The sequence below is a fragment of the Rhopalosiphum padi genome, chromosome 2 (assembly GCF_020882245.1).
Source record: "Rhopalosiphum padi isolate XX-2018 chromosome 2, ASM2088224v1, whole genome shotgun sequence".
In the NCBI taxonomy this organism is placed as follows: domain Eukaryota; kingdom Metazoa; phylum Arthropoda; class Insecta; order Hemiptera; family Aphididae; genus Rhopalosiphum; species Rhopalosiphum padi.
In genome coordinates, this window is record NC_083598.1 from 24,527,151 (window position 1) to 24,554,299 (window position 27,149).

Sequence of the window (27,149 nt, forward strand, 5' to 3'; positions counted from 1 at the left end):
AAGTCGTTTTGATATTTTTTATTTATCTAAAATAATTTAAGACTTGTGCTTAATAACCCTGATTATGAATTCATTAAACTGTCGGCTTGTACACGACTTTGATGTTTTATCACAAATGTCATATTAGGCAATCGACCAAACCGAAATACATTTTAATAAATGAAAATACAATTTTGTAATCGTATTTTGTCGTAATGTTATCACTTGTGTACCTACGTTTTACTTTTGCTATAAATATAAATATCGTTATATATTTTTTGTATTTACTTGTTTAATTTTATTACTAACCACGTAGGTAGCTTACTATATTTAAAATATGATACATCGTTTCTGAAATGGCCACTAGCTTATATAGATTATTAATAATTAACATTAAAAGGTAAGGTACTTATCACATGAGTGAATTATTAATAATATAATAATATTTCTTATACATATGCTCGTTCAAATCATACATATACTTAGTAATATTGTGTGTGATTTACTTGACTCGTATTATTACCGGGTATAATATATATATATATATATATATTACGGGCATATAATATTCTATAATATTCTCTTTAACCGGGTGACTTATTTCAGTTTTTTTTTCTGTTTACGAGACTCATTAATATATATTATAATATGAATATTAATATACTGTATACACACACATATATATATACACATTTTTAATATATTAATTTTGGTTGTTTGTACACCTTAATTTACTCTAATGAAAATCTAAGTATCCATTTTCATTAATAAACTCCTGCACAATTTTTCATTTGGCAAAATTAGTTTAATAAAAATAATGGAAAATAGCAAATACAATACCAAATAATAATAATATTTATTATGTTATAATATTTAAAATTAATATTCATACCTTCCAGACGTGCTGATTAAATTCGATAACTACACCCTGTAGACGCATTACTACGAAAACATTTTTTTCTTTTTCTATTCAATTGAATATTTAAAAAGTATACTGTAAGTAAGCTATTCATTATTAAAGGCAGTTATTACATAAAATAACTGTCAATAAATAACTATCATTATTATTATGTTATTATTTTTTTAGGCCTATAAATATTAAATTATGAATTATGATATTGAACTATATGTAAAGCGTATCATGCTTACGATGCTAAGTTTCATAATGGTCATCATGGTATTGAATTTACAATTTTCATTAATTCAAACACGTTTAAAGTTCAATTTAGCCTCAGTAAGATGTTAATCATATTATTAAAAAATAATTTTACACACCATTTATAATAATTCATTATATTGTGACTTCGTTTTTTTAAATACATTTTAAGTGTAAGACACCATAATAACAATTATTTCGGTTTCATTTACTGTCATTTTTTTTTTTAATCTTAAACGATATAATATTTTTTTCCACAAGATTAAAAAAAATAAATTTATATTTAAATGAAAATGAAAATGCAACGACAATAATTGCCTTAATATTGCGTGACGTTGACAGTTGACAGTTAACAAAAAAATTAATTTGATAATATTTATGAAAATGCGCAGAGACAAAAACTTTTAATACGCAGTGCCACGTTAATATTATAATTATATATTTAATATAATGGTTTTTTTTCATTTATTTAATTTAAATTTTTTTTTTACAAATTTGGTATGTATAAAAATGTAAGTGATATGTTATTTTATATATAAAGGGGGAGTACCTAGGCCGTGATACCAGTTTTCTTCGAATTTCACTAAAGGTATTGCTATTAATTATTGGTTGAAAAATGTATTGCTAGAAGTCTTAAAGACTTGTATTAACGGTTATAAGATTGTATAGTTAGTCCTGCGATTTTATGTGAAGTCTTCGAGTAAGTTTTGATTTGTTATATAAAAGAGTGCATCTTTTATTATTCAAAATAATATTTTATTTTGGGTTATTTGAATTTTGTTTAAATTAGATATTTTAGTGAAGCCTTAAATTTGTATTTTTTCTATCCAGATAACATTTTATAAATATTACATTTTTATATGATGTTGGTTTATAATATGTTGAGTGGATAAATTATCCAAGTGCTGCGATAATATATTTAATTAAATGGTTGTGTAGTGTTCAATTATATTATGTAATATTATGGTGTATTCATGTTAGTTTTTCGTTAATGTTTTTTCCAGAAATATTTTGTTGTGTTTAAAACAGGAATTATAATGTTGTTCGTGGGCGGAAGCTATATGAGCGTGTCGCGGTCAAATTAGTTCTAATTAATTTTTAGTTTTTACAATTATTATTATCACTAATATTAATATTTCTATTAATAATTATTATACATGAATTATTCCGATGAAATTTATATACTAAAAATATTAACATAAAAAAAAAACTATAATAAATTATAAATAATATGCTTTAATTTCATTATGGACAGACTGGACCGTAGTACCTACCCTAAAAATGGCCTAGAGATGCATAGTTTAGGAATAAAGGCATTATAATATAATATAATATGTATAATATATATCTAGGCAGTATTGTTGTATATTACGTGGACGGTATAAACTTTTGACGCGTTCACGTTTTGACGTGATACAGTGAAGATAAAAAGCCCGACGGCACCGACTCCATACTGTCCCTGCACTGTTATCATCGTCATACGTTATATATGAATATATTGTGTAGTGGAAACTTTTCACCGTACGAAACTTATACCGTCCTTTTGTTGTCGTGCACATTTGCTGCACCAGCCAACGATAAATACGTCAATTATTACACGGCTGTGTTGGTATGCTTAAATATTATAATATATAATAGGTATATAGGTACATAATATAGTGTAATAAATAACTGACAGACGTAATGATTATTGAAGTCATATTATGTTTCTAATAACTTTTATTTTGATCAATTTTTATTTTGTTTTACTTAATGATATGATATTATTGCTAATTAGGTATAAGTATTAACTATTTTTTAATGTATAGTATTATTAAGAACCGTATAATCATTATTATTATTACGTAGTTGGTTAAATACATTTATCAGTTATTTCTATATAATACCCTGTATGGCTATATAATACAAACATATATATAATACATATAACTGCGTTTATAATCCACCCCTATTTTTTGGTTTTCTCTCCGCTCCACTTTCATTCGTATTTCATCCCTCTCAACAGTATGGAATAATGATGTTTAAAACTATTCGTACACTACACATGCCATCGTTAATAAAGGATACGAACGTACTCGAGATCCTATATCGTATTTATTTAAATATATGATATAATATTATGTAGGTACTTCTGACGTTTATTTTTATTAGGTATTATTGAAAGTCAAATCATCATCGCTACCTTTTTCGGACTTTCAGAATCCAACTGTGGTCGCTTCATTGAATTGATGACAATAGTCGAAAAACCAATGTGTCATCCACACAATAAAAATACATATTGTATTTAACATTCTAATCAATAACAGCCATCGCTGATATATACACACTATATATTGTCTATATCTATTCATATATAATAGCATCCCTATGTTGTCGAAAAAACTACACAATACAAAATAAATTAGCTATTTTAGGTACCTAGTTGAATTAAATAATAATTACTATAATAATTAAACATTATGATTAAACTATGGTTTAAAAAAAATGTATGACGAATCATCATCATTTGTCTAAAAATACTACGGATAATGTTTCAACTAACCTAATGCGTGCGATTAATAATTAAATGATGCACCTATATTTTGAGCACCTGGCGTCTGTGTTTAATGCATTTTATTTGTATAACATAATGTTATCGCAGTATAATAGAATTTGTCTATTTGACTGATGCGCGACTGTAACTCTATCGAATTAATATATGCATGCCATTCACTACAACGATAACTAAAGATGCTGCGTTATCCTATCTAATAACGTCTATAGTTCTGTTACAACCTGGGTCATGCACGATCCACTGACAAGATAATTTCGTTGAAAAGCATCATAGGCAATTTGAAGGGCTGAAGTAAGTACACTATACAAGTTATAATAGATGGCCCAATGTTTATAACTTATAACCACTGGACACGGACACAGCAGCACTGATATCAATACTGTAGCCACAGAAGACGACGATGTCGATAATATTATATGATCGTCGACAGACATAATAATTATGTACCTACTCATACCTTCCTCTGACAGATGAACTTTAGATATTATGACAAGTAAATAATATCTATATAATAGTATCTCAGTTTATTACAGTATTATTCGTACACGTATAACTGTAATATAACTCGAGATAAAATTTTATATCGTAATATTGATTAAAGCGAACACGATTGTAATGTAATTATATTTTATTACACTGTATACTATATATTTTTAATTAAAATAATCCAGTTTGCCACCTCAAATCGTAACAAAGTATTTTTTTTCCAATTAAAATAAATGCAAGCTTTATGGAAGTCTTTTGATCGAATAATTCGTTTAGAAAGCGTCGACAAATGCAAAAGAAAAGTTATTTTAATAAATATACTGTAGTATAATTAGTATATTATATTATCGTTAAAGAGTTCGACAGGATATTACATAAATATAAAGATAACTCGATTGAAATGAGTAGAATAGAGGATCATGTCGATTTTAACGTGATGAGTCGGACTGCAGAGACAAGCCGACGGAAATGTACTTCACGTGGGTCACAACAATAATTATAACTGCTAATAACGCGGAAAAATATCCCTTCGAGAAATGTATTCGTGATTCGATGAAAACGGTGACTTGCTGGAAGACATTTACAGAAATCAGATATTGTTGAATTCGTCGATGCCCCGAGGCGAGCGTCGTAGATATTACGTTATACTTAAAATAAATTTTCTACGGCAATGATATAATAATAAACGCGCGCCATACTTCATCATAACGAAGTTTGGGAGCAGTCAAGTATTAAGTAAATTGCTGTGAGAGTGCGGGGCGAGAGTGATGAGATCGGGCGCGATTCACGAAAAATGTTGAAAGTGACGCGTAGGTAGATCAGATTATGTCGTCTGTGCGAAATCTAACGTCTGAACGAACATCAAATAAATTCTTTGAAATAAATATATCATACAATAATATATACCTGCAACGTTTGTTTTGCAAAATAACCGATCTATATAGTATACTGTACACGTTCCAGAAAGTACAAGAAATGTCCATTAAAATAATATGAATCACATAAAATACAATGTATTTATACTTTTCGTAAAAGGCAACGGTTTTTTCTTTTTTCGAACTATTATATAGATAGATGATATGACGTTTGCATTCGACTCTTAAACGAATCAAAAAAACTGAGACAGAACAGTATTTATTTATTTATTCATTTTTTTCCCGCTATGTTCTGTTCCACTGCAGTATACGACTGTTCGTCGATATATCGCGTTTTCAGTTGTCACGTTATCATAGGAAACGGGTAAAGAGTTCTGCCATAAGATGTTCGCTTTACTAAGCCTTATACAAAGTTACAAGTCTAATATGGCCAATACTTTTTTTCTCTTTTTTATCAATCATTATAGATTAGATTTCATTTTCTGTGTTGTGTTTATCGTTCATTAAATTTAGTCAGAGATAAACCGACATTTTTTCCCTTCCTAATTTAACGATTTCTCAAAGACTGACGCAGCGCCATGAAACATGGTCATTGCGACGATGTTGGACGACTAATGGACTGTGGGAAGTAACGAGCGCGCCCCAAAGAGATTAAACGTATTATATACATATATAGTGAGGTCAAACAAAGAACATAATATTTAATACCGAGAAATCGATGTAGCGTCGTCTACATTGGGGCAACTTTACTGTTGTCGTTGTCGGGCGGATAGCATTAATACAAAACAGCGTAATCGGAGTAATGCCGACGATAGCAAATATAATAATAATAATATGATATTATGTTCGGCACGGTGAAAAACGGAATTGCCGAGTCCGCACCTCCGGGCAACAAGTTTTGCCTCTCCTCCGGTCAGGGCGTCAATATTCCCGAAAGACGACCGCCCGCCGCCATCGTCACGGAGGGATTTATCGTAATAATTATTAATACGTTTCTACCCCTCTCGAACACGCTAGATATGCACAAAATATATATTTAATAATAAACGTATATATGCGCGCGTACCTTGTTGTGAACATTGCGGTACCTATGTATACGGCGGGTATAAGGTATTATATTATATATGTGTATACTTTGCAAAGTCCGGCACAAGAAAACACGTCTCACCAAATTAGCCCAAAGTTGACTGACCATATTATACCGGCGAATAATACAAGTCTATATACATATATGTGTGTGTGTGTGTATGTATTATACTTGTCTGTACGTACTACAAGGTTGGGTACTAGAACTACGGTATGCGTCGAAATGTCTGTAATTTATCTCCTCCCCGGACGCCGAAACCTCGCAGTATTAAAATTTATATATTATTATTATTATTATTATTGTTGTTATCAAAACGGTCGAATTTCTGTAAAAATCGTTGTGTGCACGCGATGTATAATATTGCAATACTACGGGGATTTACCTGAAAGAATTTCGAGTGTTTCGTCAAAAACTCGAGAGGGAGTTTGAGTGCTATTTTATAGTGAAATTCTACTGGTGGCCAAAAGAGACGTAAGCCTCACGTGAAATAACATCTCTATTATGCGCCGAACGGCGGTAGAGCACCGAGAGCGTATTATTTTCATCGTTTCGGATAATGTTAACTCGAAATATTACGCCCGGAAACGGTTTCCACGAAAAATCTCTATAGATATTAGATACGCTTATTTTGAAATCATCAAATGATTTTCCATCGTGATATTATTATAATGTGATGTTGTATAATTGATACAAAGGCCGCCGGTATTATGTGAATGTTACGAGTCCGGAAATAAACTGAACCGTTCATTGAACTGTCCACGATTTTTTTCTCGAATACATATCTTATTTTCGTTTTGTGCGTGTTCAGAATTTTCAAAGTCCAAGAAAATTATGCATCAAACCCATCGAATTAATTTTACTCTTGGTACCTAATTAATGCGACGCGTGACGTCGGCTATGGGTTTATATTCATTATAGGAACGTCTTTTATTTTCCGCTCTTGCAGATATTTTTATATAGGTAATACGTTTTGAACATGTATTTTTTACTACTAGTGAATTTACTGGCATACATAAAATTGTACACTTACTCAGAAAGGAACTAAGTTTTATCTTATAACATTTTTAAAGATTATAAATGACAATTTTCTTATTCAACCTAATAAATTATTTTAATTCAGGCCAGCGAGTACCTTCGAAGTTAATAACCCACAGCTTTTATTCATAAAACCTACAATTCGTAATACACACTACCATAACAACATTAAATTTATTAAAAAAATTATAATATTACGGACACTGTAATAAAATTTACAAAATGAAAAACTTTTCTATCTTCTGACACGAGTGTTATTATTTATTAATGTTATACACTTACGAAAAAGTCCAAACGGTATTAAAATCACGTAAAATTAAATTAACTGACTTTTATACGGTAATATTATTTTAAAATACAGCTCGTTAATAATGCTTTAAATTATAAAGAGACTTCCGTGACTTTTTAAAATAATATATTATAATGATATACTTTCTATTATCTAAACTACTTATTTTGTTGTTTTTTTTAAACATCCTCTTTTTGGTTGAGTTTTTAAAAATTGCAATGGTTTTTCGTCCGTTTTTCAAATGTTTTGTCAATAGAATCGATATATTGCAAGTTTGTTTGTTAAACTCTGTGGGTTAATAAAGGATTATCCGAAAGAAAAAGAGCAATTTATTATATTGGTCAGAAAATAAAAAAAACAAGCAACAAAAGTGCATGTGTATTTGATATTTTGAATACATTTTATTTTTAAATAAAGATTGAAAAAAAAAATCTATTAACATAATTTAAGCTCCATTTTTAAAGTTATATCGTTATTATTTTTAATTATTTTACTAATTCATTAAATTCCTCGAAATACTTTGATTTTAAGAAGTCTCATTTGCCTGAAAGTTATTAAATATTAATTTATACATCTTAAAATCAGCTTTTCGTAATTAATAAGCCTCGTTCCGTTTATGAATCAATTAGTCAAAGTGACAATCTCTATTGAAACGAAAATCTCTTTTAAACGTTTAAAAATAGTTGAAAAATATAACAGTATGAGCCATAGTTTTTTTTCTTTTAAATATCTAGTTAGGTAATTTAATTAAAAAAAATAATTCAACATAACAGTATATAATATGCATTACTCATAATTATTGATTACTTGCAATAGTTATTTAAATGAGAATAAAATTTAATTTTTTTATAAAATGTTATTAGTCATTGTATTGTATTTAATATTTATGACAATAAGAGTTTTAAAGTGCCACTTGTATTGTTTTTAAATTTTAGCATAAATAGTATAATATTATTATATTTATTTTAGAATTTTTTATACATTTTGTTTCGGTTATTTTTCTCCAAACTCGATAATATAATAATATTTTAAATCGGATCCCGGCTATTCAGCTTTTTTCATTTTTATTTATTTATTTCAATTTACTTTCAGGGATTTGTTTTACCCACTGTTTACGCTTTGTTTGTACATTATCGATTTATACGAAGTGGATAGTTATCGTGAATATTTGGAACGTTCGACCCTCTGCTATAATTCCGCACAATATATATTATTATAATTAATTTTGAATTGTCATGTTTAATAGGTCATAAAAAAAATCAACGTTGTAGCACGTCGCACGTGTAGTTTGTTTTATATTTTTTCTCTGCATACGATAAAAAAAATATTAATTTAATATCATAATATTATCACGATTCACGAAAATTAGTTTGAAAAAAGGAAAATTAAAAATAATAGTAAATATTTCAATAGTAGTCTATTATAACATATAATATTATTATAAACATATTATATTATTTCAGAATAGAAAACGCATTTCAATGATGATAATATGGAAATTAATTTATCATGGCCGACTTTGCAACGCAATAATATGATATAATTTATCCGGATAAAAATATATTCATATGATAAAATAATATTATATGGATCTTTCGAACACAATATCGCATATGATATACAAGCTTATAATTTCGATGCGGTTTCCGACGGGTTTTCATATTTTAGATGCAGCCAATGTCGTGTCTATAATATATCATCCACTGTATAATTTGGCGGTGAATCTAAAACGAAAAAAAAGAGGTTCATCGATGAAATTTAAATTCTGTCGTCATCATAATATCGTCATCACATCACGTATATATGTATTCGTATATCTTAATGTCTGTATTATTATATGATCATTATCATACCCGGTCCGAAATAACGCGCAGTCTTCCATTGTACATTATAATCTCGGCCTGTATTGTGTATTACGAACCGTATACGTATATTGGTTTAGACATATTATAATTAGCCATTAGGTGTATAATACATATTATTATTATATAAGTGATGAAATATTGTTGTGTAGTGGTTCGACGGGATCATAATATACGCATGTAGTGGACTGCGGAAAATGAAATCTCTCATCGTGCACAAAATACCAGTAAAGCGGAATTACCATAACTATATTATATTGTTATTTCATTATAATACATCCTTCGCAAACGTGCGTCTCGTTCGAAAATGTTAACTGGACCAAATATAATGAAAGTTAAGAAATCGTGGCTTCCCTCCCCTACTCGTGCATAACTAAATTAAAAGATAGAACTCGGAAAATGGCTGAGTAAAATATGTTGAGTTATCTTTTAATTAATTTCATATAATATACGTATATCTATATATATATATATATATTTTTTTTATCAAAAGTTTAGGGTTATTATGTAATTAAATGTTTTAAATCGAGATTTTCAAAAACATTGTGTATTGCTTCGATCAAAATCTATAATAGGTACAAGTTTAATAATTATAAATTATTATTAACGGATTGTCAAATTTGTGTAAAATACTTATGTAATCAATTCAAGACATTATTGTCGATTAAGTATTACATCTGTATTGAAATAGTGAAATGACATAGTGTAATATTTTTTAGAAACGATAACTTATATACATTTGACAACCTATTCAAAATAATATTATAGTGAGTTCTTCAAAGGAATTGTAATCAATATGACTGATATACTAAATTGTATACATCTAATTAAATGTCTATCCGTCTGTTGCTAATAATCTTAATAACCTTTTGATCTTTAACTGATCTAGACTAAATGGTGCATAATAAGTTATATTATCAATTAAGTCACTAAGAACATTTCGAAAATAAAGGCTGTCTCAATACATGTGACCTTACTTATCATGACTCGTGACATAGTCATCACATCTTATTGTCATATAACTTTAGATTAACAAGAATATATAATGCCATTAATATCAACATGTAAATCTACTACATCTAGTTAGCAACCCATATTTTATGATACTAATAAAGTTCTCAATATAATACCTACAATTAGCTAGACAAATAATTATCTAGTCAAATGACAAATTTAGAATATTATATTATTTAACAAAACATAACAATTTTAAGATATAATATAAAGTTTTCCCCTTGCTGCCTTATTGATCAATAAAGTAGTAATTCGAATTACTACGGTTCTCAAAAAAAAAAAAAAATGGCAGATTAAAGTTCTTAAATATAAAACGTTTTTTATAAAAATAATGTTTTAACCGATTTTCTAAAGTTCAGGATTAATTAAATGGGTAAAATCTGTACAACACGACTTTAAACACGTACAAGAACTGCTGGGGGTCGATTCTTGAACGACGCTATTTATTGTTTTTTTGAGTTGTTATTTTTTAGTTTGTAGTATTATCATATTCTTTTTTTTAGGCCATAAAAATATGATGTGGCTTTTCATTCTCGTCTTATTTTTCGTACATACCTCCATGTATATTATGTCATTCAAAACAATAATAGTAGTAGTAATAATAGTATATAAATATAACTATTATATCCATGTATATTTTTATTGAATTCATTTGTATATGATTTCCCCGGTTTTTTTTTATTTACTTTTTTGTTTATAGCTGCTACTTGATAAGGATATAATATAGTTTGGCACAGGAATTTTTCAACACGAAAGTGAAAAGGCCCATTAGAGTATTATAATACACGTGAATATCGGAGACAAAAGCTTTTGGATTTTGCGTTGTTTACCGTTTATGTACGTCATTGAAACAATACATGCGCTCACATGACTATAAAATATAATATAGTATAAGGTAGGTACATAATATAATATTAAATAACGGCATTACAGGTGGAACGCCCCGGTTGCCATTAGTGTGGTGGTTAAACGAAGCGAAAAGAGTCCCGGCCGGATAAAAATAATGATAAAAAAACTATAAGCGACGAGTGTATGTGGCTCGACGCACTATATATAACACACAAACACACACACACAATATATATATATATATATATATATATGTATTTATGCCATAACGCCGAGTGGTGTGCAAATGTGATTTGTAGTACCGACTGAATTTATACGCACACGATACCTACATAGATAGGTACACATATAGAGACATAATGCATATTTTACCTACCTATAGATTGTATACGAAAAATATATGATGATTGTTCAAGCACAGTGGTTATTGTACGTGTACAACATAGAATATAATATTATACTGGTACCCCATCACGAGTGCGACAAACTTAATATTATCAACTATATATAATAAACAATATATATAGGTACGCACAATAATATAGGTATTGTATTTTATATTAAACATTACCTATATACGGAAAAATCTGTCTATATAATAATGTGTTATTATGATACTACGGATTCACGAGGCCATCATAAATCTCCAATAAGCCCCGGACCGCGTCAAGGGTAGTTGATGATAACTGCTAAACTGTACAGATCAGATTAATATTACATTTAATATCGTGCACACCTGATTATTATGCTATTGTCGTTATTGCGTCTGCAAAGACCGTCGGGAGTGAATATTACGATATATTAAATATTTTTTTTTTTGTTGCTATACATAATATTCATTTCAAAAACGTTATTTAATTTATACAAAGCTGATATTTTAAACAAATATCTATAAACAGTATTGGCAGGTACATATTATGTATCACGCAGTACTAGCTTATTTTTATTATGTACATATAATTAAATTATTATTTATTTGTTACTAAAGTTTACGGCTGTAATGGAGAGAGATGATTGAGATATTCTGGTTAATTTTTTACATTTTATACGTATCTATAATCTATATAATATGCTACGGAATGTATGTATTTAAGCTAAACCTGTATTATACGTATATGTAGTATGTACATAATCGAATTTTCTCCCCATTCAAACCATCTTCGTTCTAATGATTTATTATATCAGTTTCCGGTTGCCTCAGTCATTTTCATTTTTTGCTGACACTGAGTATATTGGGTTATAAATATTTGTAATCCAAAGTATATAATATAATACCGGTCTGATGAAAAAAAAAATCGGCTAATATCATATAAAAAGGTTCGAAGAATGTAGTGATTACATTTTCGGTACCGGCGTTATAATAGTGTAAATATAGATAATTATATAGACCTTGATAGTTGATAACCTGGTAACTAGGGAATGAATGTTTCATTCGCAACTTTTTTTTTATTGTTTAGATTTGTTGCTTAATGGATTTTAAATTCGTTTTGTACAAGTACAAAATAAAATATAAACATGTTTAGCATAATTGTTTGCTATTTTTGGCATATTTTCATTTGAATTGTACTTCTGTTGGTATTTCACATTTATAAAACTGTTTTTCCATTTTAATAAAATAATTAAGAAAAATGAAAAAAAAAATGTAATTATTCACCGTCCTCGAAGTTTTAACTTCAACGACACCTATAATTATTTATTATTTTATTAAATAAAAATAAAATTGAAATTATGACATTCGTGTTACAGTATAGAATAAACTTTTCTACTCTAACTATCATCACCAAATTTATAAAAAAAAAAATGTACGTTTCAGATTACGTTGAGAACTTTTTTTTTTATACGGAAAATCAGTAATTAGAAAATAGATTAATAAAAAAAATAAATGTTATACAGACTGGAGAAAGAAAGTTATTTCTATGGTTGACATATAAAAGTTGACATTAAATGATTACATTTATTTTCAATACGCACAGATATGAAGTTTTTCCAGGTATAAAAATGTATTGATTCTAAAACAAAGATTCTTTCAGTTTGGAATAAAAAACTTTATTTGTCAGTTAAACGATGAAAAGAAAGATGTGTGTGTGTGTGTGTGTGATTTTTTTTATGTGATAATAATTTAATTTTAAGATGAAAATATAAGATATGTAAAAAAATGGTTATTATCAATTTTAATCAAAGCACATTGTTTTGTAAAATAATAAAATAATGCTATTTTTAATAAAACTTTGTTATTTCTTGATGACAATTTTAAGTTCCGTTTCCGATATTTTTTAGTGTAATACTATAATTAATTTTACTATTTATTAACCGCAAAAAGATACGTGCGTTAATAATAACACTTTTTCAAATATTTACTCATTTAAAAGCCAACTTTGACGATATTTCAGGGTTAAAAGTTTTGAAATTAGTGAAATGACGTTGTAACGATGACTTTTGATGTAAAAGACACAATATTATTGTCATTTCCACCACATTAACGAATGTCCCAGTGCGGTTTTACGGTTTCAGCGAGCCCTCAGATAAATTAATGTACAATATCGATCCGTCAAACGCGCATGCATTGTGAACCCAAGCACGTTCGTTTATCTATCAATCACGAAATGCCTACCATTGTTGTATCACAGATATATATTATAATTATTGCTACGCGCAACAATGTGAGACCGAATTTCACGCAAAATCCTATCCGATCACAAGGCATTATAATAGTATTAGGGCAGGAGCGGGCGACTTTACGCACGCGAATACGTGTAGATCGGAAGCCATTATGCTGCCATATAGTACTCGATTCGAATAAATTGGACGGCAGAGCGATTTCACTCGAATAATATCATAACATATGTTATTTACGTATTATAGTCCTTTGTGTACACGTTGTTATAATTAGTTGGCATTATAATATATAGGTTATATAATCTACTCGTTACTCGTATACACTCGTGTATATGATGTATACTAATACAAAAAAAAAAACTGTAACACCCATCGCACTGCACGTACCATACTTATTAAAAAATCACTCGATCCATTCGATGACCACTACGTATTATTCTACTGCAATATACAAATTATTATAAAATAATATTTGAATAAATCTACCCAAGCATATTAAATAAATTATTTTTGCAAATGACTATAATATTTACTGTAATAGTTCACAAATTAATACTGCTATCCGTTTTTTTAACCGTTACTCGATGATTTTTCGAAAAATTCATGAGAAACAGATTAAATATATTTTTCAAAATGCTTTCAAAATGCAATGCAACAGTTTTAATAAAAATAATAAAGGTCATACCAGCTAGTAATTAATTTCATGAACTCACAATGTTGGCTTTTTCAAATAATGTCCACATCTTGGGCCTACAGTTTAATGATAAACTATAAGTTGGAAACTCCACCTATAACAATTCAAATCATCCAAATATTTATCAACAATTTAAATGACAAAAATACTAGTAAACAATAATTAGGGATTGGTAACTAAAGCTTCATCATACTATACAAATAATTTATCATTTCGTTTATCGCGCGTCTGTCTGGATAGCCATAATTTAAAATCAACAAATAAAATATACTAAAAACTAAAAATTCCTTACATAACCAATGTATATATTTAACGACAAGAGCTTTCATGATGAGTCCTGTTAAAATTATTTTGTGTAATGTAGGATATTCAAATGAAGATGAAAAAAATGCTTAAATATATATATTACAAAACTAATAATCTATTGGAATATATACTGCACAACTTAACCACTAAATTATTCAATAGCAGCCGTACAAGTTTCTAAAACTTTAAAAGTATTAGTTAAAATATTGGTTTCTAAACATCGAATACAAACATTAAACAAAATACAACGTACAACGTACTTCTTCTTCTTAGCTTTGATATCCAACTTACTGATCACTTAACACTAAACAAATAACATAGTAAGTTATCCGACATCCCTTTTCGGGAATATTTTTAAAATCGTATCTACCTAATAGTATAAATATACATAAACACATAATTAATAAACACTGATACGTCTAAAATTACTATAAAGTCGGTTAAATGGTAACCATAGGCATTTATGCCATTTAAAAAACTCTAAAAGTCGTTTAATTTTTTTTATTCTGACTTTTTCATAAGAATAAGTGAATTTTTAAACGCTTTAAAATCAATTAAAAATCCAAAATATTCAAGGAACAAAGAAAACACGGAAAAAAGAAAATGGAATAAAGTACTATTCACAAACTAATTAAGAAATATAAAGCATTCCATTACAAAATGGAACTTTCCCTTAACATTAAAAAGATGAGATAAAGTAATGAACTCCCAAGCCAAAATAGGACACATAAATCTAACCCACTTCATCGACAAAGACACGGGCCGTACATGTGACACATACAAGGAAAACTTTACAATCAATCACATTGTAATCAAATACCTAAAACACACCGAAGCACCAGCACGAAAAACTTTTACTAACCCAACCTCACTAACACGTACTTAACGAAACAAACACTGAATTAACATGTTAATTTTTCTATAACATAATAAATTTGTTTTATATATAAACTGGACATCTAGTCTAAAAATAAGCTAATAACCATCGCTATTGAAACCTTTACCGATAATTAAAAATATATATGTATTTTTAAAAAAAGAAGATTACAAGACATGCAAGTCTTACACTTCATATTATATGTATATATAAGCATTAAGCACACTATGAGATGGCTCGATAATATAGTATTCAATATACTAGTATTATACTATTATACTCAGTATAATAGTTTTCAGTGACTGACGAATGACAACAACGTATTATAGTTGTTTTCTTTGTGATATTATTTTATCGTGGTTATTAATTTTGTAAACGATTATACATTCACTGAGAACATTCGAGAGGATTGGTGTGCAACGACGAGGAAAATAGATCATTCCCTAGAGATGTCAACGATACGGTCTTAGATCTGATAATAATCTGCTGTGTTATCGGTACAAGTTGAGATTATAAATTAAGCTGGTAATCGATTTCACTTCCGCTGGCCGTACTGCATCATTAATATATACACGCATAATCAGGAAATTTGATTCTCTCAAACTATTAAACGCGCCGTGTTATTCGCGACGAACATAGAGATAGGTTGTTAAAATAAAAAAAAAATAAAAAACTTCAAAGACAATGAAATATCGTCGGGATAAATGAGCTTTCGGAATGGGTTTCGCTCGAGATCCAGATTATCGTTTATTAAAAAAAATAAGTATATATATAATACATTTTATTTGTCGTATTGAACAAGGATAAATATCTATAGGACAAAGCATTCACTAGCTTTTTTTTTCATATATATACTATTATAATTACAGGAATACAGATCGGAAAAAAAAACTACAGTGTCACTGCAGCATATAATATATAAATATAGTGCTCGTTTGAATCTCACTCGCGTTAAAATAAATCGAAAAGCTATTAGGAAATGGGTGCGAGTTAAAATCGATAAAGCGCGAGTCTATGTACCTATATAATATTATAATATTAGACACACGAGGAATGGCCATATTATGCGATTGTGAAATGGAAAACGAGATAAAAACTAAATTAACATTGTGTATCACAGAAGTAAAAAAAAAGTTGCAGGTATACGACTACGTGGTTTGTTTGCCCGCATAAATACGACCTGCAGAAGTATAATATATTCTACAGGAATGGCTCTGCCTATGCTACACTAACGACGATTTTTTTTTTTTTTTGCTACATATAAGGTGTTCCCGATATTTTGTGCAGAAAACGTTTTGAAATGTTGATCTACATAATGATTTAATAATGCATAATTTGCTGGTTTGTGTTCTGTATGTCTGTACAATATTGATTTATTTAAAACGTCATTGAAAAAATTGTGTTTTATGCATATTATTTAAAATTATATATGAATATATTATGATACACCATATTATAATTATTATTGTTGATTAGTCGATATAAATAATGCATTTATACCATTGTCATGGCTAAAATCAATTTATTTGAATACTTGATATATTATATAGATTTTATATATATATTATATATTATGTCTTATCATTGCAGCGTGTTTTATATATTATGATACGCACGCATTATCATTGGCAATAAGTGTTCGTCTCGTCACAATCAAACAACTGGAATTCATTAAAATGTCTACCAGGAAATAAAAAATCATAATAATTTATCAACTAATAATAAATTTCTTATACCTTATTTATATATTTTATATAATATTAATAAAATAATAACCGTTATACTGCTGAGAATTTATATTAAATAAAAAATTAAAAAATCGTCTCGTAAATTTCTATATTATATTTTATTAAATATCTATCTCTGTTTAGGTAAATTGTGTAAAAACCTGTTATATTAATACAATAGCTGTGAATATTGCTCCATATACACTTGCTTATACACCATTATACTAATAGGTATACTTTTAATTATTATACTTAACTAATAAAATAATATTACAGGACGATGGTCGACAACTCAAGTCATGATAGTTACATTATCGTACTGCAGTACATCAACCTGCTATGTCACGAAATATTTTCAAGCAATATAATATTTGCCCGTATTATTTAGCTTTGAATTTAGTAAATATAGTTGTTATTCGATTTCTATATTATTATGGTAAATTAAATTTGTTTTGGTTCTGTTATTATTGTTATTCATAAGTTTAATATTAATATTATATAATACAATAATTATAAATTATTGTTTATCGACTGGCATGTTATTGCACCAAAATGTTTTTTTCTTTTACCCGTTTTATCATAAACGAATAAATAAATAAATACAACGTTGTAGAAACGACTATATGCACTACGTTATTTAATTTTAACCCAGAGCACATACATTATTCCTGTGTGCGCATAATGATATGTATAGTGTTATTATATTTACTGAGCATCGAAAACAGTGCACGCGCCTGGAGGTTTAATAACGTTTTTCACCGAAACGCGGTGCAATCTCCGGAAGCAAACTTCGCGTGAGCACCCGTTTCCCGCCGCTCTGCACGACCTAACAAGCACTAGAAGACACGTCGATTGTTTCAACGGTTCCACACGACCCTCGCCGAAAACACAAAGTGCTGATACTCAAGCGCGGTGCCGCTGGGCATAACTACTAACTACTATTGACGTATAAATATAAGGTATATTTAGTAATATATACTTAAACCCACGCAAGCAAACAGATTTAGTGGACCACTCTTACCGAGGTTCGATATATTATGATATTTCATTTCTCATAAACGTGTATATAAAATGAACACATAGGTATTGTAGTTTATAATTTATCGTATAACGTTATATACGTGGTTTTAACTTAAACGTTGGGTATCCATTTCCCATTTATTTTATTTTTATGAGAAAAAAAAATAATATATTTTGTAAAGATGGCAGGCAATTATTATTATACTCGTATATCATAGATTGCGTAGTGAGATTTCAATCGATTCAACCTTTCCGTAGATTTACAGGTTCAATTTCGATATTCACCTCACTTATACGATGTATACACACTACTGTTACTACTACTACTACTAATAATAATAATCTTTATTACGGAAGTTGTTCCGTTTAACATAAATTATTTTAAATTAATTATAATTAAGTGAATAAATAGAAAGTAGAAAGTTAATAATTAATCAGGGTTATTAAGTAACAACAATTAATTATTAAATATTTAGGTAGGTTATACATAGTAACTAATTTTTATCTAACTAGGACAAAAAAAAAAATAAAAACATTACTACATTTGAAAATGTTGAATAAATCAATTTTTATAAAGAATAATAGTATAATATAATATAATATATCTATCGTAACAATGACGGATACACATAATCGTATAATACGTTAGTATTATTAATAGATAATATATATATATACAATAATATACATCCCGTTAGTTGAAAAATCACCAAGTATTTCCCCCCGTAAGCGTTTTTAGATGTTCTACGTGATGCCACTGCAGTCAATGTTCGTAAAAAAATATATTATAGTATATTACACCTATATGAAATGCGACAAAAAAATACGAACGCAACGCAAGTCCATCTTATTAGCAGTGGCTTTTTGAAAGCAAGAAATACAATTATGTACCTACTTGTAAGTATTATGCTCTATTGAATATATTATCTTATACGTTTTTCATTGATAATAATTATTTGCAGAGTTAAACACATATCTATAATACATACTTCGATTTTTTTGTTAATTTACAATATTATAAATATCAAATGTTACAAAATACAACTTACGCTGCACACAACAACTATTACAGTAAGTGAGTAAGTTTATGTATAGGGTAAAGGGTGTATTATGACTCGGAATGATTTTATATATTTATATTTAGCGTATAGCAGTCAATAGGGCACAATTGGGCAGATTTCTTTGCTAGTTTTGAAAATACTAAGATGACTGGACGATGTGACGGCAGCGACCTAAATTTACCCAAACTAATTTTGCTTAGAAAAGTGGCCTTTTAAAGGATTTTTCTTAACCAAATTTCCAAAAATCAATTTTTGCCAGACGTATCATTGTTTTTGAATATTACATAGGTAATACATATTCATAATATAATAGTTGTCACGTGGTAGTAACTATAAAACGTTTTTATATAAGTTACATATTTATCTATATCGTTACTTTTTCGATAATAATACACTGAGCATGAAACAAAAATAATTCGGCACACGAATTATATACATGCTTACAGCACGTATGTCGTATAATATGTAGCAAGACGAAGGATGTATAATAGACCGATATAAAGTATAAATCTTTATTATATCTGTATCTTTATGGCAGGATTCCGTGATCGCGTCTGGGGCTTATTACAAGAGGCTTTGAAAGCGAGTGTTGGAGAGACTTTGAGAGTTAGAGTGAAAGGTTCAATAGGCCACGGCATTCTTAAACATGCTGCAGAGGAGAAGCGATATGGGCCAAGCGGGGCAGTGACTGCAGAATGATCAGTGATGGCAAAACGTGATAGTCCTAGCAATAATGGCGTAATGTTATCAATAATATTGATTATTATTCTAATATTAAACAAAGTTCCGCTAATATTGTGCACCTATCTTTGAAAACAATATGTTTTAATCTTTGTTATTGCGCTTAATATTAGAATTATGTGAATTATATCTATAGTATATACTATATATTATGTTACACAAAGTGTGTATATTATACATAACCATACGATAGTACGTGTTGAATTGAAACCGTGTTACGCAAATCTCTTGAGTGGCGGCAGTGGTTAAGGCAACAGGTGAAGAGCTCATCCGGGGAAAATGGACAACATGGTAAATGGAAATAGGGTCGATTCGCATAAGACGTTGGTAAAACAATATACGATAGACGCTTTTCGATCCCGTGTGTGCATTATTATAATATTATATATAGACAACTATAATACTTAACACAAATAATATATATATATATATATATATGTATACAGGCACACATGTTTTATTTAAACTGTATATACACCCCACAAGTGTCTAAAGGTATAATAATATTCAATATATTTAATAGTATAGGTCCCGCGGGAGAGGAAACTGTTTTTGAAATGTGTCGTATCATTCGACCGTTTCCGTTTACTCGCACCCTCTTGCAACCCTCCTACAGTAAGTTATTTACTCGTGACCAAGATATATAATGCGAATATATATAATAAGCTCGTTTATATATTTATATAAATAAATATATGACCTCTCTACCATTCATCCGAGTGCATTACTGTAATTGTTTTTATTATTATCATGTCATAGACTATCATCGTATAAAATAGACATACTAACGCAGTCTTCAGATCGTTTCCTAATTAAATTACGGTTTGTTTTAAATAGAACTAATATATATATATATTAAAGTGCAACGCCAGTGACGCATAAGGTATAAATAACATTAGTACAAAGGAGGATTTCATTGATGGAAACATTTATGTATACAAATTTGCGTTTTGATAATAAAATATGATTTATTTTTCCTTCGGACACACTCGCGGGTGTTCTCTTACTCCGGGAACGATATAAGGATCACTTCGGGATGCAGTACGACATTATTATTGTTTTCACCTGTTATTACAATCATTATAATATTATTTATTAAACACGTGAAAAGTTATCTGTGTCTGTCTGATGATCAAATTTTGCTTTTGTCGACTGTGATAAATTAGATTAGACGACCTTGTATTATTTTATGAAACAATACATTTTTAATTTAAAATTTAATTTATTGCCCTTTTAAAATTTGTTGCTTTAAACGACGATAAAATAACTTATTTCATGTTCTGATGTGAAGTAATAAATTGAAATGTCATTATTGAGTACATGGTTTAATTAATAATATGTATATATATTATATACACAATAACGATTATGTTACTGGATGTTTTTTTTTTATTACTATTGAAGTAGAGATTAACTGTAGTGTAAATAATTTATGTTAAAAAAACAAAACAAATCACGATCAATAAACTATATGATCCCGTATCCAACATTTTTGATATGAAAATAATTAGAAAATGTAAATTATTTATTTAAAAGTAATGGTTTAGTACAAACAAAACCAATTACACTAAAATAGTATGATAAAATTATGGATTGTAGGTATTAGCAGAGAATAAATTCTGGTTAAAATTTGTCGTTTTTTTATTTTTTCATTATTTCTAAACATAAAGTTACAATTATTAAACGGACAACAATTAATTGTCACATTTCTAATTGCACATGCAATATCAAGAATTAAAATATGATCAGTGCAAATCCCTTATTTCGAGTCCGTTAAATTTTATAACTCAGAAATTTTATTTAATTAAGAAGACTTAGTTATTGCTTTAGAAGTTAAGAAAATACAAAAATTAAATACACTGCTACTACTATTATTACGCACAGATCTAAGCGAAATTGTAGGATGTAATTTACTTGACAAATGGCGCAAGATAATAATTATTTTATTTGCAAGAAAATAAATTAAATGGCTCAACTTAACAACACAAACAAATTATTACTTATAATCCCATAAAACGAGTTGGTTAGTTGTATCTCACACGAACGAAATTTAAATGGCTACTATATTATATTATGTATACGTTTTTATAGTTTCGAAAAATACTGTGAATAGTGGTATAAATGTATCAAATATATGGCCTGCGTGTTCGTACGGCCGGTGAACGCTTTCAGCGTATAATTTAGTTTTTCTCAAAACTAGAAAAAATATTAAAAATCAGGAGATTAATGAAATTAAAATTTTGAAACGTCAAAATTTTCAGAAAAATGAACTCTACAAAATGGCTTTATTCAATTTTTTTGAAAATAATTAAATAAAAAAATATATTTTTTAACATTTTTACCAAAACATTAAAATAAATTAAAACATAAAATATTTGTAGTTTTTTTCCCTGTGAATTTTATTTAAAAATCAAAATTATGATATCTCCATTATTTCAGGAGATATCGCAATGGGTAAATCCTCACGGGACACTCAGTGACTCAGTTTATTATATACAAAATTATTATAATAATAATTCATTGGTATAATAATATATTAATATTTACTCAAATTAGATCAAATCGTATTATTTTCATTGTTTTATTAGGTATTATTATATTCACGATTCAGTTGTGTTCAATTTATTCGCAGTCATTAGGACATAATATACATACCGTAACTGCGGTATGTATATAGGAGAGCTACGCCTGCGTGGGCTGGACCTAAAAAGACCAGAATCTGGTTAATTAACAAAAACTAGTGACTATAATATACTCGTATGAGAAATCTGTATAATGTTATCTCAAATAATCTTCGAATGGTAATGATAATCGAAGGATCTGATTGGTTAGTGACGTATTTAAAACAATTTAATTTCTGCATGTACATAATATTATTATATTTTTTTTAATCACATAATCTTATCACTTATTATGTATTTAAACGTTGTACATATTGCAAATGTAAACTTTTGTAATTTAATGTTAAAAAAAAATTATTTTTATATGTACATAATTCGATGTGCAACTTAACTACTATATATCAATACAAAGATTTTAAATGAAATCTAATTTTTTTTTATTTTATCTTGGAAGATTTTTTAAAAATAATTAAATAAGTTTCTATATCTTAAATTTATAATTTTTAATTTTGTTAAAATTTCTTCTAAAAATGTTTAATTTACAAGTACTGAATATTTACTAGAAAATTTGTCTTTGTACGAATGTATACATTTAAAATAGATTCATTACCACGCAGTATTAACATATGATGCCTACGAATTTAAATTCCAAAATTATTTAGTATTAAGTATTGTTTTTTAAACAATTTAACGACCCCATTATTTAAAGTTCAATAAAATATAAGAAGCATTATTCTGTTTATATATAGCAATGAATTCTAGAAAATTATAATTTATTATTATACAACTACTAGGTATAAAATAATATAATTTACCAAACGTTATTTTAATTACACTACGGAAAAAAATGCTGCTTTTTAAGTATCATATTATAAGTTGTGCACCGTTATCGTAATCACTATGATTAATTTACAAATGTTATTTTGGTTTTTGATCGTCAAACATATTTGGTTGCATATTAGAACTTCTGCAGGGGCTATATAATATAATATTATATTATTAAACCATTATTATAATCCTCATACAAATCATTTTATTGACTGAAATAAAATTATAGTTTTACTGAACTTATAGAAGAAATAATTAATAACGATATAATAATAACCAATGGTTAAGTATCAATTATATTATAAATTACTTCCATCCGGAAGACCCGATGTGTCCGATAACTATTGCACAGTTTTCTCAGATCAATAATTGTATGCATAATATATTATTATCTTTTACCGCGGTAATCGTTGAGACGAAATCGTCGCAGAGACGAACATCGGCAACAAATTGGACTGGTGAAAGATCGGGAAAATAAAATATAATAATGAAGTTCAATCGCGGATTTATAATCTTGAACATCTATAAAAAATTCATAACTAACGTCCGCAGACATAAAAAGTAAAGGATAAAAAGATTTGTTTTTTTTACTTTGGTTATAAATTATTACTATATAGTATATACTTATCGAAATACTCGATATTGGAACCGAATAAAATATTATTGTAATATTATTATTGTTCTCTAATGATCTCGGTCGCAACTGCAGTGTAATAAGGATATTGTAATCATTGTTCTCGCCATTACAATATAATAATTGAATATGGTGATATATAGTAAAATCGTTGTGTTCGACGGGGTATCAAACTTTTTTTTGAGTAACAATAAAGTATTTTCCGTGTTGCTCGTCTTTGTGATCGGTTTCTCTAGTTTCATTTTTTTTTCTTATTCTACTCTCGTGCCCCGAGAGAATATTATTTATGATTATTTTGTACAATCTAACTACAATTATTATTTATTCATTATTATTATTGTCCCCGACCCCATTTCATGCATTTCGTTTGATCGGTTTTGTATGTTGCACTTTCAGGATTCTTGAATTATTTTACTCGTTCTAACTTGATTTTTTTCCTCGTTTACAAGCGAGTGTAACACCACAATGTATAATAAAGGGTATCCATTATGTATTTTATTTATTTTATTTTCAAATAAAATATTTTAAAAAAAAAAAGTAACCGTTTTAAATATCTTTCAGCTGCTATACGATTGCGTGGTTATGGTTTTATTATTCGAATACACAATACAACAACCACTAAATTCGAATTCTGTATTCTGTATTCGTACTAAACTTTAAGTCAGTTATATTCACACGGTCACCCCATTTTGGAAATTTAGGTTCTCGACAATGCCAATCGTTCGTGCATAACTAACAATATTGTATGGAACTTATCCTCAAACATTAGAATGTGTATTACGTTATTTACGTAAATAAAATATATTTTTAATTACAATTTATAACATTCCTATCAATACATTCGTTTAATTAGCTGACAAACAAACAGTGTATAATACTGCGATATTATTAAAACGATATTTTTAACTTGTATATATTCTAATATATCCTATAATAGCTATTGAACCCGATATCAAACGAAAGCAAGTATACAGATATCATTTGTTTATAATAGTATTTCGTTTGTTTTTTGTGTATCAAAGTAACGGAAGTTATCAAATATTGATGTATAATATAATACTGTTTGAACGTGTTTTATATCATACGCAATCAGTTCATGCACAAAAACGATACACAGAATTAGTTTTCTACCGAATGTATATTTCACGAAGAAAAATAAACAAAATACTTCAATAATTATGTGGTCTGAGTTATGTAGCACAACTCACAACTATATCATTGTTGGAAAATAATAATAGCTTCGTTATTTTTCGTTTTAATCGCATTTTAATCCTGTTAATAATAACTCAAAAATAAATCTGTTAAATGTGATTAAACATTAAATCCACCGATGTATAGTATCTATATTATATATCTAACTAAACAATTTTGGGTATAAACATGATAATAATATTATTATAGTTATATACATTTATAAAAGCCTTATTTATATATTTTGCAATTTCTTGGTACACAATCACAATAATTTATTAGATAATAATTAACCTAACTTCCAATTAATGATATTATTTTATCGACTATTTTATAATTATAGGTAATGAAAGTAGATAATTTCTAAAATCTTTTATTTAAAATATCAAACTGACTTGATTTTAATGAAAATTATTTTCGGCGAATTTTCATTTTGTATTAATTTATATAATAATCGAAATCTGGGAGTATTTTTTATTTATAAGTTACAAATAGACTTATCATATTCACAACTATTATAATATCATTATAAATGAGCAAACTACAATATGCATAATATTATATTATAAAGTTATTGATCAAAATAATAAAAATATCTCATATATTCTATATATAGCATAGTTCTGCGATTACCAATAATTATGAGTATAACAAGTGAGCGGTATTAAAATATGAATACTTATTTTTAAAACCAAAAGTTGTTCATTTTTGTTTTATGATTAATTACGTTTTATAGGTGCATAATTAATAATTATGTACATTTACAAAACCTGTTTAATCATAAGTCCTGAATTCCTGATGCTATGAATCAATGATATTATTCTTAAAATTTAAATTATTAATTTGTTTGTTCAGCTGAAGATAATTATATTAAATATAACCACTAATTAAACTGGCAGATAGAAAAGTTAAATATAAAATAATTGTGATAAATTACATATTATATTATACAGAGAATATATTTTATTATACATCGTAAATTCGTAAATATTTTATAATAATATTACTAATATTAGTATTGACTTGTATGGCTGACAAATTAATTTCGTAGATTTACTACAATTAAAATATATTATCAGCATTATTGAATGATTTGTACAAATTTATCACATCAATTTTTGAACTTCCCATTATGTGCTTTGGCATTTCTGATAAATGTCTGAGTATTGTAGCAGCTAGATTGCAAGCTTCCGGGGTTTTTTTTTTGGGATAAGATTATCTAGCATAAAGGCTTATGCCGATATTTCAGGACGAATAGCCTGCAGTTATTGCAAAATTTAATTCGAAAAAAGTAATTATACATTGTACTGTGTAAAAATAAATAGAAAACGATTTCAATAAAATAATGTTTCACATTTAAAACATTAAATAACATAGGTATAATAATATAATAAAAAATGTAATCTACTGCAGCTTATTTTCCTATTTTTATTTCAGCTACATCCAATATATTATAGTGAATTATAACCCCAGGTGACTTAAATATTTATTGTATTTCTTGGTACCTATCTGTTAAATTAATAATAGTTGATATTATTTACTTATCGGAATGATTGAACAAATTTCGCTGTAATTATAATTGACGCACATTTGGATTTAAATTATTCAGTTTGTCATTATTTGCAGTTAAGTAATTATTAGTGTACA

The 27,149-nt window shown here is 27.8% G+C and overlaps 1 protein-coding gene across 1 annotated transcript in view; it reads right to left on the bottom strand.

The window, feature by feature from the left end:
• Window positions 1-27,149, bottom strand: part of LOC132919840 (uncharacterized) — a 249,795-nt gene that overhangs the window by 181,397 nt on the left and 41,249 nt on the right. Inside the window, exon 2 of the mRNA XM_060981725.1 lies at window positions 14,516-14,590. The gene's annotated coding sequence lies outside the window, so the exon portion shown is untranslated. The remainder of the gene's footprint in view (window positions 1-14,515; window positions 14,591-27,149) is intronic.